Genomic DNA, 14987 nt, shown 5'->3' with positions numbered 1-14987 from the left:
GCATGGCACACAGTGCGGTGTGTGTGTGTGGGGGGGCGAACTAACTTTGCTGTCAAGTTAAACCAAGCAACTGTAGTACTGTAGTACAGTCATTAAAATCAAGATTGAAAAGTATGGCCATGCCAATGCGAATGAAACTAGACTAGTTCGACTGACTTACCACTATCTTGCTTTTTTCTCTCTTACTTTTTTTTCTTTTCTCACTCCCAGAAGGATAGTTCCTCTTCATTTTCTTATAGCTGTCATTATCTTGTTTTAATAGTTTGATAATTTGCAGGTGCAGAGAATTTGCAGATACACGGACGTGCAAGTGAATGACTTCAAAATGCAAGTGTCTACTTTCGACTCGCGACTCGCAAATCTTGACTCTTTCGCCACCTAGTGGATCGGGGGTCCCAAGCAGCTGCCTGCCTTGTCTGGTGACAAGATGCGCCTTTGGTGCAGACTGCTACATTCCATCATTAACCATGATGAGGTATAAAGCCTTGGTCCCACCAAATTATGAAGGATGAATAATGAGCCACACAGCATGTTTTCTTTGCTACAAGAGGGTTTCTTCAACTACCGTGGGAGAATAGTGGCTCTGAGTGGCTCTTAGAGGCATTATCTTCAGTTAACGAGGCTCCTCTCTGACCGTGGCACTAATTTCAATTTAGCAACAACAGCGTGGGGCAGTTTGTGTACGAGTTACTACGGCATGTGCGTGGTGCGGACGAGGCTTCTAAAAGCCCATTATCCGAGTGCCTGGCAGCTACACAGGACCTGAGAAACTATTTTTTGGAGTGGCTGCCCTCTTGCGTACACAATTCCACCTGCTCTGTGTGCTGGACGCTGTATATAAAATTATTTTGTAGTGGATTAATCATTTTCTGCCAAACCTTGGATCCTGAAAATACCTCTAATCGCTTCTGGAATAACAGGACTGTTTCATCTGGACACTTTTCCTCTTTCCTGCTCCATATGGAATGTATTTTGGAACAGCTTACAGTAAATATTTTTTTTAATGTTTTTATGGCTTGATAAAACAGTTCCTAGCTGGTAAGGTATGTCTGTGGTTGATTTAATATTGTTAATGGATCACATGAGCTCCACTGTGTGTGCACACTGCGCACTGCGGCAGTGACTCATCATGCTCCAAAGGAGCATTTAGGCAGAAACCAGGTCACAAAAGAATGATTTTTTTCAGTCAGTAAAGGACGAACACAAAGTTAAAATTTGGATGACTGTGTGAAAGTGGCTGTGTGTTCTAAGCCGCGGAAGAAATAACTTCAGTGAAGCAGCTAAAAACAGAGCAGAGCTGTGCAGCAACACAAAAGGAGAGCGCACAAAAGACAGATTTTCAAGACAAAATACAAAGTTAAAAGTTGTATCACAGTGACTTATAAGTTGTGGAAGAAATAAAGAAATATATATATATATATATATATATATATATTTTTTTATTTTTTATTTTTTTTTTTTTAAAGTGATCCACATGAGTTGCGACAGCAGGTGTATATAATTAAAGCAGCCACCTCATTGTGTATGCTGAATGGCAGCGCATGCGCAAAAGAGCGATTTTGCAGAAAAACAGTGGGGCCACGATGTGAAAATGACTGTTTAAAGCCAAGGAAAAATTAAAGCCAGCAAGTCAGGGATGGAAAGGAAGCCAGTGAGAAGCACAGAAGCAGCTCTCCAAGAATGGCGAACAGCAGCGCACATGAAAAAGAGCGATTTTGCAGAAATCTGTCTGTGATTGAAGTTATATACATGCAGATATGACTACATGCAGATATGACTACACAGATATGACTACATGCAGATATGACTACACACATTCTCCTGCAAGCAGGTGCTTTTAATTTCACACACCCAGAGACGGTGGCAGAAGACATCAAAAGCGCCACACGTTTCACTCATGATAATGGCAACACGACACTCCCACTGTAACTGCAATTTGACACTTAACTAAACTGACTAAACCAACTGAACTACAGAAACACAATAAGTCAATAACACTAAGGACACTGTTTAACATGAACCACAAAAACAACATTTAAAACCTCAAAACCCAAACTCCATTGTTCACTGGTTAGCTAATATCACTAATTTATCCAAAAATATTCATATTTTATATATATATACGAGGTCTATTAGAAAAGCATCCGACTATTTTTTTCAAAAACCATATGCATTTGAATCACGTGTGATTACATCAGACATGCTTGAACTCTCGTGGGCATGCGAGAGTTTTTTCACGCCTGTCAGTTACGTCATTCACCTGTGGGCAGTCTGAGTGAGGAGTGGTTCACCCTCTCGTCGATTTTTTCATTGTTTAGGAATGGCTCAGAGACTGCTGCTTTGTTTGATCAAATTTTTTTCAAAACTGTAAGGCACAACTGAGTGGACATTCAGCTGGTTTTCGGTAAAAATTTTAACGGCTGATGAGAGATTTTGGTCTGGTAGTGTCGCTTTAAGGACGGCCCACGGTGCCTGACGGCGATCTGCGCTTCGAGGCGGCAGCGTCTCGCCATTTCAAGTTGAAAACTTTCACATTTCAGGCTCTGTTGATCCAGTAAGTCGTCAGAGAATAGAGAACTTTCAGAAGAAGTCGGCATGAGGAGTTTATTCATACATTCCATTGTTAACGGACATTTTGTAATGAAAGAACGTGCGGGCAGAGTCGCATGTCGGGCCGGACCCGACCACGGGGGGTCGCGACAGGAAAAACACCTCCGTTGGAAACCTTAACGGGAAAGTTGGAACATGCCCAAGCTGTTAAACAATTTCTCAGTTACTCATTTGTTGAAAGCCATCAAAAGCCACCTGAATTTTACAAATGGTTTTCAACACGGAGGTGTTTTTCCTGTCGCGGCACACACAGATTTGTCAAGTCATCACGGAAACGACTCAGCGAATTTGCGCGCACGTCTTTCATTAAAAAATGTCCTTAAACAGTGGAATGTCCGCATAAAGTCCTCATGCTGGCCTCTTCTGAATCTTTTCTGTTCTCTCACGACGTCCTGGGTGAATTAAGCCTTAAATTAGGATGTTTTCAGGTCGAAACAGGCCGACGACCGCGCCTGGAAGCGCTGCAGGACGTCCCGGTCCGTGGGAAGTCCTTACGCCGACAAACACCCCATAATCTCTCATCAGCCGTTAAACTTTTCACCGAAAACCAGCTTAATTTCTCAAATAGTGTCCACTCGGATATTCCTCACAGATCCAGAAAAAATTTTCATAAAGCAACGCGCGCCGTCTGGAGCAGCGTGTGAAACAAAGGAATTCAGCCGAGAGGGCGGGACCACATCTCACTCAAGGCCTGCCTACAGGGAAATGACGTCACAGACACGCGTGAAAAAACTCACGCATGTGCACAAGGGTTCAAGCATGATTGGTGTAATCGCATGTCTTTTTTTTTGTTTTTTTTTTAAATAAAACTGCCGGTTAGTTTTATAAGATACCTCATATATATATATGTCCTATCATCTGTTTTCACAGCATTACCAAGCAAACTTGGTACAATGTGGTGACATATGAGGACAGCATTTCTCTCGTGTCATTGTGAGCTTATGTGACAACTATCAGAACTAAACTACCTCTCTGACAGTCTTTTTTTCCAGAGGGAGATTTACTTTTTATTCCAGTCAGTTTCCTTTTTGACTTACAGCAGCCTAAAAAAAAAAAAAAAAAAAAATCCAAAAGAAAAATTTTAAATTGCAGTTCTCAACACTATTTGTGTTAAATCATTTGTGTAATTTTCTCAGAGATAATTGTGAGAAGACCTATTTGTAATGTGACTTCAATTATCACACCTTTGAAAAAATTGCATTTGTACCTGATGGTGATGAATCATTGAGTCAGGATCATTTCATGCACATGGTTAAATGTGTGAGGAGATATCTGCCCAATTTTATTTCAGGCTTTTGTACACCGCTGTCTCTCCAAGATGTCATCTCGTTCTTGTTTTTCTTTATGCTGCTCAGTGGTGAAGTTGTGACTGAATCAGCTACAAAACAAATGCTGTCTGCACCATCTGTCTCATCGCAGCCACTAAAGCTGGCGAATCCTTTGGAGTTGTTATTTGGTGACTTGGTCCTTACTTTGAGTCATATCCTTTCCAACAAAGTGGCCTATATATTGTGTCCGGTAATTTTTGGCAACAATCATAAAGAAGTTTATTTACTCTTATGCACCAGATGTCAGGACTGCTGATGGCTTGACACATGAAGCAGGAGGAGACCAATGCAGACTCACAGGCATGGTTGCCTTAGATTGATAAAAAGCTTTATCAGAAGACCAGGCATAGGATTCGGTACACAGGTAGTCAAACTTACTGGCAGAGGTATCAGACATGAGGCAGGCTGGGTCAGGGTCCAGGAACAAGCAAAGTTCATACAACCAGCATCAAGGAGTAATATGTGCAAAACAGAGTCAAAAACCAGGCTGCATAAAGGGCAACAGCGAGGCAGAGGTCAGAGGATACAAACAAGGTCAAAAAACACAGAAGAGCACAACAGGATGAGAACAAAAGGCGAGAAAGTGAGCAGAGACAACAATCGAGCAGCGTGAGCTGTGGAACTGTGAGGGTTTTAAAGAGGAGCAAAGTAATCAGGCTGATAGGTGTGTGGAGAGAGGTGTGGTGAAGTGAACAAAGAGGAGAGAAGAAAGACAAGAGTGTGCGAGAGGGCAAAACAAAGAGAAGTGAGTGACAGAAAAACTGAGAAACATGACGTGTTCAAAAATGAATGTGAACAAAACAAAAGGGGCAAACGTAAGAACTACCATAACAAATCAAAAAATGGGAAAACCAGAAAACTAAAACTTGAATGGACTAACTGAACGGTACAGAAAAGTGAATACAATAAAATGGCAAAACAATCTATTGGTTAATCCTCAAATAAACAAAACCCAGTGAACACAGCATAATGCAAAGAATAAAACAAGATAACTGATAAACAGAAAATGCAATGAATAACAAATGGAACATAATCTGATGAGCAACACCAAAGATAAATAATAATAAAAACCTGTGACTAAACATTATACAACAAATGTGATGACCAGAACTAAACTCAGACTAAAGTAACATAAAACACCCAGAGTAACAAATACAAACTGCACAATAAATGATAAGCAAAGAATGAACCAGTGATGAAAGTGTAATACAAGGAAAAGCAACAAATAACTGAATGATTGCAAACTAAATGATGAGGTGCTAAATGAAAACAGTGACTAAATAATAAAGAAAGCAAAACAATAAACAGAATCAAACTGAGAGTAATATGATAAAGTATGAACTAATGAAAAGTAAAACCAGAAAATCACAAAAGAAAAATGCCAAGTTTACAGATGTGTGACACTTGATAAAACCCAGATCAGTGAGTTATGTTACATCAGGAAGGGCATGGGGTGTAAATTTTGCAGATCACACACTGGATTTCTTTGCTGGATTGGTTGAGGTACTGGTTGACCAGGACTGTAACCACTGCTGTTGTCCAACCGGGTGCCAGCAGAAGGTGGGCTACATTCTGGATGGGCAAACTAATGTAATTTCTTCTTGTTTTGTATGTTGAATAATTTCCATGAGAGAGCATTATTTTTATTTATTTATTTATTTATTTTTTTTTTTTTTATCATTTTAACCAGAGTAGAATAAATATATTGGTATTGCAAAAAAATGTACCGACAATATACAGAAATGCAGTGGTCCCTCTACTATTATGTACAGTCACTCAATTATCACCCAAATGTCAAATTACTTTTGGTAGGTCAAAAATGATGGGCCACAAAAACAACAACAACACACACACACACAAAAAAAAAACACAAAACAAATCAAAATAATAATAAAAAAACACAAATTATAATTCCACTTTTTCCACCACTTAAGCAAATCCAATTGTCCTGCAATTAAAGCTGGCATTCAGCATGCCAAGCTCTTTCATTCTTTTCTTTTAACTCTAATATGCTGTCATAGACAGTGAAAACAACAAAAAAACTTTTGTGTGTCATAACTGGACAATGGTGTGCTGTCTTTATTAAATTCTGTAAACACGGTCTTTGGCATAACAGTGTAAAATGTGGAACAAATGATATTATACATATAAAGCATCTTCAACTTCATGACATCAAGCATCCACATGCTTCTCTAAAGCAAGGTTTATGTGGTGTCCTCAGACATTAAGTAAGTCCGTGACATTAATACATACATATATATATATATATATATATATATATATATATATATATATATATCAAAACCATGTGGAAAAAAAAGTTGTGGGGATGTCGCGTGTTATTTCAAGGTCAAGTTAAAGATCGACCCGGGCTGCTCAATTAATACCCCTTTTATAACTGCTTTTGTACCAAACTGAGTCAAAACACAGAGAATAATGTTGTTCTGGATTCTACCATTAAGAAACAAGATACAACCCCAATTCCAATGAAGTTAGAACATTTTGTAAAACGTAAATAAAAACAGAATACAATGATTTGCAAATCCTCTTCAACCTATATCCAACTAAATACACCACAAAGACAAGATATTTAATGTTCAAACTGATAGATTTTTTTTGTTTGTTTGTTTTTGTGCAAATATTTGCTCATTTTGAAATTGATGCATGTAACACAATTCAAAAAAGCTGGGACAGTGGTATGTTTACCATTGTGTTACATTACCTTTCCTTCTAACAACACTCCTTCAGTATTTCACACACTGGGTTATATAATATCTCTGGGTGCTGCTAGTCCTCTCCAGATTGATGTTGTATCCAAATGTTTTTGACCAACCAGCCTGTCAATATATTACATATATTGCAATAATTACTGGAGAAAGTGGTATACTTTGTTGAGATTCTAACAAAATACTATAGATATATAGTTGTATATACAGTAGTATACAACTATATATATATATATATATATATATATATATATATATATATATATATATATATATATATATATATATATATATATATATATATAAAATAAAGACCTTTTCAAAGATTTACAATATGTTGTCTGAGCGTGTATTGGGTGCATTCAGCTTCAAAAGCAAGCAATTTTTAAAGGGTCCTGTGCTCATCTATAGTTTTAAATCGCATTTAATTTTCCTTAAAGACAGCTCTTTATTCCTCATTAATTTTCTCTATCAATTGGCCTGCAAATGCATAATTCTAACAGCAATCTGTCATTTTCAGAAGCTTTTGTGGAGGGTCAGGAGGAGGTGTTTCCACAAAAGCCTTGGAGGGCCCAGCACAGAAATCCAATTTGACTGGGTTTTTTTTGGTGGGTTATTTTATCATATCCATTTCTTTATTATTATGTTATTATTAATGATCATAGTAAACAGACGGTACACTGAAGTGTAAATATTTCAGTCAGTAGTTCATGAGATCAAGCTTGTTACTTTATTGATACCCAGAGGTACATTTTGTTGGCAGTAGAATCCTCATACACACACATACAGTGCCTTCATAATGAAGTGGGATAGAGGACGATTTTCTTAAAAGAAGACCTGAAAGCTACAATTTCCCAGAATGAACATCTGAGATGCAAGCCTAGATTTGGCATTTTGGTGAAAGAAAATCCTCCTCTATTCCACTTCATCATGAGGCCGTATAACTGGGGATACAAAATGCAAAACATGCACTATGCACAATTTCTTCAGTCACAGCCAGAGAAGCCTATAATGTCTTCTGTGTTGTCTGGGGTTCTTGGTGGCTTTCCTCACTTTCCTACATCTTGCGCAGTCACTCAGTTTTTGAGAACTATCTACTCCATATTGATTTACCATAAAGTCCCATACTGTTTTTATTTCTTCACATTTGAGTATATAAAGTCAAAGTCATATTCAGTGACTTGGAGATGTTCATGTATCCATCCCCTGACTTGTCTGAAGAAAACTGGCAATTAAACTGATTATTTACAGGTATTATACCAAAGGGGCTGATTACTTATCCAACCCATCATCTTGGCTGTTATATTTTTAATTAATTTATATCAAGTGGTAGAGTTTTATTTTCAGTTTGAGTCTAAGGAAGATAATTTTAGAATTTTTTATGCTGAGAAGCCTGATTTTTATTTTATTGTATTTGAAATGCCATAAACAAATTAAAATGTGTGAAATACCAAGGGGCTGAATACTTTTGCAAGCCACTGTATTGATGAAATCTCTAATAGTCAACTGATAAGGAAAATGCCATTCATGTTTACTCTTAAATTCAGATGCGCAATCAAAAACTACAATTGCAAGTTGTGTATACAGAACATCAAGATCATGCACACACTTTCGGGGAAAAGCTAATGGAGAAGTATGCTGGTATAAGTAATAAAAATATGTGTGTGTGTGTGTGTGTGTGTGTGTGTACATGCATGTGGAGATGTCAACATTGATCTCGTTATCCCACTTAAGAACAATTCAGTTAAATAATTCACCAACACAATGTACAGTATGAATCTATATCCATAATCACAAGACCGAACAGAATCACATCAATCAGTGCAACACAAATAGACAACATATTTACCTATATAATTAACAGAAAATTAGTAAATGGGTTTCTCATAAATAATTCAAGTGTTCATCTGCCAGTTGTAACAACTTTTCACAGCTCTGCAAGGACCAATAACATCTCCAAATCTACCATATCAATTAGACAACAGCGCCAATTACCTCTTTTAAAATTATGATCTTCAAGACTGGAATAAAGTTATGTTAATGATGTTGACAAAGCCTATGACATGTTTCTGGCTATATCAACTGCTTTCTTTGAAAAAAAAAATATTGTGGCCTAGTAAAGAAATTGGTCAAACAGATATTTGGTGAATAGCCGTTGTTACCTTAAGGGATACAAAACACATTTCAGAAAAAAAAAAAATCAATTGTATAAAGATTGTTTTAAAGAAGAGAACAGCTGAATCAGAGAATATCTATGAGATATATATATATAAAAAATAACTGACAAGAATTGAAAAATAGGGTTAGTTCTGGCAAAAGACTCCCAGTAGACTGTTGTTACATTCTGAACATGCATGCTCAGTGGTGAATCTCATGCAACTAAGCATGAAAGTCCCAATTCTGTTGCCAGCATGGGGGGGAGGTCATTCCAAGATTACAACAGAAGCGTGTGTTATCAAGATTGAAAGATGTGCCAAAACGACCATTGTTGCGCTGTTGGATGTCCCAACTGCATGGGCAAAGTATGTGTACCATTTCATCAAATTCCCAAGACTCCTAAAGCAGGCATGGATTTGAGCAATAAGCTATAAAGACTGGATGGCAAGCACAAATGTTAGGCTTGGTAGTGCTCACTTTCTGTTGCAGAAAGCTAGCAACAAACCAGACTGCCCAGATTATATTCTGCACATTTTTGCACACTGAGCAGCCATGAGCCATAATCAACAAAGAAAGATTACAGATTTGCAAAAGCAATCAACAATGGCGGGCTGCCGCAACTTTCCAAAAATAATTTTCAAAGTCTTTTAACAGAACACTGCTATTTTGCAGCCGGTTGGAAATGAATGAGTGTGAGATTGCTATTTTGCAGCATCTTGCAATCAAATGCCACCACAACCCGATTTCTCCAGTGTGACGGGTGATACATCGATGGATGATGCTGTGTCATTCGATAAGGTGTAGCAAGCTCCAACTGTCGAAGTTGTGTGTGATGTATGGGACCCAATATTAAGCACAACCAACCAGTCCCCTGAGAACAACTGTACTAAAAACTGGCAATATAAGGGAGAAAAGCTGCCTCAAGGCACTGCACACAAGCAAGGTCTAACCTTATCAACCCCTAGCGCAAGCACACAGGTGACAGTGGTGAAGAAAAACTCCTAATGATATTCTATCTCAATCTCAATTTATTTATAAAGTGCTTTAAAATCAATGCCAATGACCAAAGTGGTGTACACAAATAAGAACAAGCAAGTTAAATACATAAAAATAAATAAATAAACTGCAGTTAAAACAAGAAACAATAAAAGCCAACATGTCAAGCCGAGTTAAAAGCCAAAGAGAAGAAATGTGTTTTAAGAGAAGATTTAAAAGCAGAGAGAGAATCAGCCTGCCTGATGTGCAAAGGAAGATCATTCCACAGGTTTGGGGCAGCGACTGAAAAAGCACAAATCCTCTACGCTTCCTCTTTAACCTTGGGATAACTAACAGTGACAGATCAGCTGACCTGAGTGAGCGTGAAGGGACATATACAGTGAGGAAAATAAGTATTTTGCGGTTTTGCAAGTTCTCCCACTTAGAAATCATGGTGGGGTCTGAAATTTTCATCTTAGGTGCATGTCCACTGTGAGAGACATAAAAAAAAACAGAAATCACAATGTATGATTTTTTAAAAATAATTTATTTGTATGTTACTGCTGCAAATAAGTATTTGAACACCTACCAACCAGCAAGAATTCTGGCTCACACAGACCTGTTAATTTTTCAAGAAGCCCTCTTATTCTGCACTCTTTACCTGTATTATTTGCACCTGTTTGAACTTGTTACCTGTATAAAAGACACCTGTTCACACAATCAATTTATCACACGCCAACCTGTCCACCATGGCCAAGACCAAAGAGCTGTCTAAGTACACCAGGGACAAAACTGTAGACCTGCACAAGGCTGGGATGAACTACAGGACAACAGGCAAGCAGCTTGGTAGAAGACAACAACTGTTATGATTATTTATTACAAAGTGGAAGAAACACAAGATGACTGTCAATCTCCCTCGGTCTGGGACTCCATGCAAGATCTCACTTTGTGAGGTAAGGATGATTCTGAGAAAGGTCAGAACTACACAGGAGGACCTGGTCAATGAACTGAAGAGAGCTGGGACCACAGTCACAAAGATTATATTAGTAACGTATGATGCTGTCATGGTTTAAAATCATGCAGGGCAACAAGGTCCCCCTGCTCAAGCCAGCACATGTCCAGGCCCGTTTGAAGTTCACCAGTGACCATCTGGATGATCCAGAGGAGGCATGGGAGAAGGTCATGTGGTCAGATGAGACCAAAATAGAGCTTTTTGGAATCAACTCCACTTACCATGTTTAGAGGACGAGAACAACCCCAAGAAAACCATCCCAACCGTGAAGCATGGGGGTGGAAACATCATACTCTGGGACTGCTCTTCTGCAAAGGGGACAGGACAACTGCACCGTATTGAAGGGAGGATGGATGGGGTCAGGTATTGCGAGATTTTGGCAAACAGCCTCCTTCCCCCAGTAAGAGCATTGAAGATGGGGCATGGCTGGGTCTACCAGCATGACAATGACCCCAAACACACAGCCAGGGCAACTAAGGAGGGGCTCCGTAAGAAGCATTTCAAGGTCCTGGAGTGGCCTGGCCAGTCTCCAGACCTGAACTCAATAGAATTTCTTTGGAGGGAGCTGAAACTCTAAACCTGAAAGATCTAGAGAAGATCTGTATGGAGGAGTGGACCAAAATCCCTGCTGCAATGTGTGTAAACCTGGTGAAAAACTACAGGAAACATTTGACCTCTGTAATTGCAAACAAAGGCTACTGTACCAAATTATCAGGGTGGATGGTCCGGAATGGCAGAACACAAATGCACGGCTCAAGCAGACAGCTCTGGTTGTCAGAAGACTTTATATTTGAGGGTAGCAGAGGTCGGTACACGAGTAAGCAGTCCAAGAAAAACAACAGTACTAAAATCATCAGGCAAGCAAGCATGGTCAAAGCAACAGGCAGGAGGTCAGATACACACAAGGAAGTAGGCAAGACTATGGAACACAGATACAGAGCTGGAATGAAGGCACAGGGCACGACAAACTGGCAAGAGACAAACAACCTCAGTCAGCTTATATCACCCCAGGTGGCAATCAGCAAATCAGACACAGGTGTGCCAGGAAAGCACCAGAACCAGGGCGTGGCCAGAGAGAGAGAGACAGACAACCCCAAGCAGAAACTCCAGCAAGAGAACAAACAAACCAGGCCCATGAAAAACACAAAACAGACAAACAAAACTCAACTCTTGACACAAATAGTAACATTGATTTTCACAGGTGTTCAAATGCTTTATGAATTAACTTAGTGCAGAAAATCCACAATGGTGATAGTGCAGTTTATTTGCCAGGGAGGGAATTTCAACAAGTTGAGACTGTGGCCTGCTTCCGTAGTCATGTCCATAAAAATCATAGAGGGATATGCTTTCCAAACTTAATACCCATTACTATATATTGGATGATGTTGAAATTGAGGATGGCCCAGTGGTTGTTCCAGCGATATCAAAGATTTCAATGTCTGCTACCTACAACTTGCGTGGAATGCCTCAAACCTAAACCTACTTCCAGGCATCTTATATATGCTGCTCTGGAACCACCCCTAAATCTAAACAGTCCAAGCATCAACCCCACTGAGGTCCTTAGTCTGGGTCTCATTAACATAACATCACTGTCCTTAAAATCAGTGTTGATTAAGGATCTAATTATGGATCACCACTTAGATATGATTGGGTTATGTGAAACCTGGCTAAAACCTACAGCTGTCCTCCCCTTAAATGAGGCCTGCCCACTAGCGTACACATTTAGTCACATCCCTCGTGACGCAAAGCAAAGCGAGGGAGTTACTCTTATTTATAAATCTAGGTTTAGCTTATTAGCTGTTGGGGTCACAAATATAAGTCATTTGAGCATCTGATTATCCGTTATGCCCAGAATGCTACGTACTGCCAAGGTCCGAAGAATAAAAATCAGCCATATTACTTTGTCACTATATATAGGCCCCCTGGCCCATACCCTTAGATGAATTTGGTGCATTCATCTCTAACTTGTCAACGAGTGCAGATAACATTCTGATTATTGGTGACTTTAACATACATATAAATAAGTCTTCTAATCCCCTCTCCAAATCATTTGAGGAAATTGCGAATGTATTAGGATTTCAGCAATGCATTCAGGACTCGACACACATTTGTGGAAATACCCTGGATTTGGTTCTTGCACGTGGTATTGCTGTCACAAAAATTGATATCATGCCTCTTGCTTCGGTGGTCTCTGATCTCTCACTTATAAGGTTTACAGTTTTGCTGCCGTGTATAGTGGAACAACCTTATTTGTCATTAAGGCAATGCATCAACTCATCAAATGCCAATTTGGCAAATGCCCAATCAGTAGACATTCTGGTGGATTAGTTTAAACTCAGTGCTCAAAAACTACACTCAACTTGACTGTGCCATCTTTGTTAAAACCATGCACCTCTCCAAAAACACAGTCACCTTGGTTCAGTGACTGCTTGCATGACCTCAAGCATAAGGAGGTCTACAACAGAAATGGCATAGTTCAAAATTAGAAGTATTCCACATTGCGTGGCGTGATGCCATCTTAGACTATAAGCATGCACTAACGGCTACAAAATGGATGTATTACTCTGATTTGATAAAAAAAAAAAAAAAAAGCATAACTCAAAGTTTTTCTTCGACACGTGGCAACATTTATACATGGACAACCACTGTAGTTCACTATTCTTTTACAGCACAAGATTTCCTGGAGCATATTCCAGCATACCTTAACCAAGGGACTACACCCTGGTATTGAGGTACAACCCCAATTCCAATAAAGTTGGGACATTGTGTAAAATGTAAATAAAAACAGAATACAATGAATTGCAAATCCTCTTCCAACCTGTATTCAACTGTATACATCACAAAGACAAGATATTTAATGCAAAAACAAAGAGTTCACCGCGCTTCTGCACAGCACAAGATATTTAATGTTCAGACTGATAAACTTTATTGTTTTTGTGCAAATATCTGCTCATTTTGAAATGGATACTGGCAACACATTGCAAAAAAGCTGGGACAGTGGTATGTTTACCACTGTGTTACATCACATTTCCTTCTAACAACACTCAATAAGCATTTGGGAACTGAGGACACTAATTGTTGAAGTTTTGTAAGTGGAATTCTTTTCCATTCTTCCTTGATGTACGACTTCAGTTTTTCAACAGTCCGGGGTTTCCAATGTCATATTTTGCGCTTCATAATGCACCACACATTTTCAATGGGCGACAGGTCTGGACTGCAGGCAGGCCAGTCTAGTACCCGCACTCTTTTACTACGAAGCCACACTGTTGTAACACATGCAGAATGTGGCTTGGCATTGTCTTGCTGAAATAAGCAAGACATCCCTGAAAAAGACGTTGCTTGGATGGCAGCATGTGTTGCTCCAAAACCTGGATGTACCTTTCAGCACTGATGGTGCCATCACAGATGTGTAAGTTGCCCATGCCATGGGCACTAACACACCCCCATACCATCACAGATGCTGGCTTTTGAACTTTGCATTGGTAACAATCTGGATGGTCTTTTTCCTCTTTTGTCTGGAGGACACAACGTCCATGATTTCCAAAAACAATTTTAAACGTGGACTCATCAGACCACAGCACACTTTTCCACTTTGCGTCTGTCCATTTCAAATGAGCTCAGTCCCACAGAAGGTGGGCGGCGGCATTTCTGGATGTTGTTGATGTATGGCTTTCGCTTTGCATGGTAGAGTTTTAACTTGCACTTGTAGATGTAGCAACGAACTGTGTTAACTGACAATGGTTTTCTGAAGTGTTCCTGAGCCCATGCGGTAAGATACTTTACACAATGATGTTGGTTTTTAATACAGTGCTGCCTGAGGGATCGAAGGTCATGGGCATTCAATGTTGGTTTTCGCCCTTGCCACTTATGTGTAGAAAGTTGTCTCTGAATTCTGATTATATTATGGACTGTAGATGATGGAATCCCTAAATTCCTTGCAATTGAACATTGGGAAACATCGTTCTTAAACAGTTTGATTATTTTTTTCACACAGTTGTTCACAAAGTGGTGATCCTCACCCCATCTTTGCTTGTGAATGGCTGAGCCTTTTGGGGATGCTCCTTTTATACCCAATCATGACACTCATCTGTTCCCAATTAGGTGTTCTTTGAGCATTCATCAATGTTCCCAGTCTTTTGTTGCCCCGTTTCAACTTTTTTGAAATGTGTTGCAGGCATC

This window comes from Thalassophryne amazonica, chromosome 8 (genome assembly GCF_902500255.1).
Source record: "Thalassophryne amazonica chromosome 8, fThaAma1.1, whole genome shotgun sequence".
Taxonomy (NCBI): domain Eukaryota; kingdom Metazoa; phylum Chordata; class Actinopteri; order Batrachoidiformes; family Batrachoididae; genus Thalassophryne; species Thalassophryne amazonica.
This window is presented reverse-complemented; position numbering follows the sequence as displayed.